This window comes from Mandrillus leucophaeus, unplaced genomic scaffold, assembly GCF_000951045.1.
Source record: "Mandrillus leucophaeus isolate KB7577 unplaced genomic scaffold, Mleu.le_1.0 Scaffold39, whole genome shotgun sequence".
NCBI lineage: Eukaryota > Metazoa > Chordata > Mammalia > Primates > Cercopithecidae > Mandrillus > Mandrillus leucophaeus.
The window spans coordinates 2,781,852-2,785,069 of NW_012104142.1; positions in this window are offsets into that span (position 1 = coordinate 2,781,852).

The following is a 3,218-nucleotide window of genomic DNA, read 5'->3' on the forward strand; positions in this document are numbered from 1 at the left end:
GCGGCGCCGCTGCACACACGCACACGGTACCCGGAGCCACGCACCGCCCCTTCCCTTCTTGCTTCCCTCTCCTTCCCCTTGCCGTTCGCCCGCCGCGCGGCGGGAAAGTTGGTGGCTACAGCGGCTGCCGAACCACTTGTTCTCAGCGCGGCCATCGCCCGCGGCGGGCGCTCGTGGCATCCTTCGGTCCCAGGCCCCTAGCCCCAGCCCCGCGCCCCGCTCCGAGCTCCCGGACCGACGCGCGGCAACTTTGATTCCCGGGAACTCGAATTCAATTCGCGTTGGCCTTGGGAGGACAGGCACCCCATCCCCCATCCCTGGTCCTGGGACCGCGAACATTCGGGAGCTTTGCTCTTGGCGCTACGGAGAGGGTCCAGGTCTGGGGTGGAGAGATTTTCGGGAGTGGAGCGCGTTGGGATCCAATCCCCTCCCCTTCTGAGCCCTGGGTCCTCATTTGGACAGTGGGGATGGGGTGGGGCGCACCCCTACTGCGGGCTGGGCAGCGGCGCTGAAGGGAACTAAAGGCACGTAGTTCTCTCCTCCCCTCATCACGTCCCTGTGCCCGCGGGAGACCCCAGGGGACTTACACGTCCTCCCAAATTCGGTCCAGCTATGGGAAGACGCGCCCCTCGCGGAGCCGGGAGTCTTATGCGGCTCGAGCTTCTCCTTCCTGGCCCTGGAGATGACCCGCTACGAGCGGTGCTGGCTGCCCCGAGGAGCTCGCACCCGGGAGCACTGCCCCTCGTCTCCACCGTAGGTCAACCCAGGACTCGGGCAGAGCCCGCGTGTTGCGAGGTAGTGGCGGCGCCAGCCGGCGGGCACTCTGCCTGGCTTTCCCGGAGCGGGCACCTAGAGAGACTGCCTCCGTGCTGTGAGCGGAGATCCGGTGCCAGCCGCCGCCCCACTGCGACCCCAGCCCCAGCGCTAGTGCTGTCAGCGGTCCACTGGGAGGAAATTAGCCTTTCCTCTGTAGAAATACGCCCCCATCCTCCCTAGTAATTCAGAAACCAGAGCCTTCTTTTTCTGCATCTTTTGCCCTCTCAGACCAGAGCTGGCATTGACCTCGCCTTCCAGCCCCTTGGCAAGTGCCCCCACCCTAATTTGGATTTTGAAATAAGCTAGAGAGACACAGGAGGAGTGTGTGTGTGTGTGTGTGTGTGTGTGTGTGTGTGTGTTGGGTGGAGTCAGACCCTCACACAGGGAAGAATTAGGTTGTGGGGTGTGGGGTAGGGCAGGCTTGAAGAACCTAGTTGGGGCCAGTTGCATGGTGATGATGAATCAGCCCATGATGGGAGAGCCGGCTTGGAGTTAGTGCTTGGTTCCTGGTGCAGGGGTAGGCGCACTGCGGTCAGCACCTACAGGGATGGGGGCACTAGATGTCACTCTGCCAAGGAGGAGCTGGGAAGGGGTCCCTTGGCTGGGGGAATAGCAAGGCTTGGCTCTGGCTGCCAGGGCTGGGGAGGACGGGAAGGCAGAGTGTCTCATGGTAGAGGGTGGGTATACCCCGTGAGCTGGGAAGGTGGCACACAGAAGCGACTAGTGTGAACCAGGAAGCTCTGCCTCAAGTGCTGGAGGACAGCAGTGAGGGGTGGGAGGCCCAGAGCTAGCATCCTGGCCTCCTCTGTGCTGGGCCCGCATATACTTCTCTGACTTGGCCTTCCTCACCTCCAAACAGCTGGGCTCCTCACGTCTGCTTACCAAAGGGCTTGATTTGAGGGGTGTGATGGCAGATGGTCCTGGTTGCCTCTGGAATAGCTCCCCCACCCAACAAGCTACCTTACCTGCAGTTTCACCATTTGAGGTTCATTTATTTGAGCCAAATATTTTAAAGGGCACCTTCCTGAAGTGCTCATTTAAAATGCACATTCTTCTGGGAGGTGAAGGTCTGGTGGAACCTTGCTCCTCTGAGTGTGGCCTGTGGACATGCAACCTTGGCATCACCTAGGGACTTGTTAGAAATGCAGACTCTTGGGCCCCATCCCAGACCTTCTGAATGAGAATCTGCATTTGATAAGATCCTTGGGTGACTCATGTGCTCAGTAAAGTTTCAAGCTGTCGTCCACAGTGCCTTCACTAAGAGGTATTACATAGTTACTTGGTGCAGAGTGTTGTATAGGGCAGTGAATAAGAACAGAAATGAGAATGAGATTGAACTTCTTTCTCTGGCTGCTTTGCTAGGCTTGGATTAATAGCCCACCACTGGCCCCTTCGGGTTGTACCATGCTAATGCCACAGGAGTGTCTGTGTTTTAGGGTCTTTTAAACGGATTAGAATAGCATCTCAGCTTTGTGTGCAGTCAAAACTGTACACGGAACCGGGTGCAGTGGTGAACCCCTGTAGTCCCAGCTATTGGGGAGGCTGAGGCAACAGGATTGCTTGAGCCCAGAAGTTCAAGGCTGTAGTGTGCTAGGATCGTGCCTGTGAATACCCACTGTACTCCAGACTGGGCAATATAACGAGACCCTGTTTAAAAAAAAAACCAACAAAAACCCCTGCACACGTTCCAGTAGGAGGTGAGTGGAGGGGGCAGGGTTTCCGGAAGCTAGATATACATACTCTGCCTCTAGGATGCCTGAGACTGAGACTAGATGCTGTCCCTCAAGCAGAAGGAATTGAGCAACTACTTTCCACCTCATCTGCCCTCCCAAATGGGTGGATTGACCCATTGATAACACCTCTCAGCGGCCATAGGACTTATGCAGAGCGGAGGAGCATGAGTGCCAATTTGGAACAGCCTACAGAGGGGAGGATACTGACCAAGCTCTCCCTTGACCCCATCCTGGACTGGACGTCCAACTTCTACTGCCCTAGGGTGGTTCAAGGCCTCTAGCCTCAAGACACAGGGATGATGCCAAGGCATGGTGGCAGGTTATACCCCTGGTCCTCTGGATGATGACCCTGAAGCCATCAAGGCTGGCGTGAGAGTAGGAGATTTGAAACACTGCTGGAGAGATTTGGATCAGAGGCCTGGTGTAGCCGATGGTGTCACAGGTGAAAGGTCATTGCATGGCTCAGGCATCCCACCCTGCCCAAAGAGCCTATCCTTCCCCTAAGCTAGCCTCTCCCAGAGAGAGGGCAGCTCTGCCAGGGGACAAGGTGATGAGGAGGAACTATGGGAGACACAGTCAAGGGCCTTACAAAGAGCAAGCTAATGTGAAGACATTCAGACATCCATTTGAAAATCAGTGAGTTAAAAAATAGTTAGGTTAGCCCAGGTG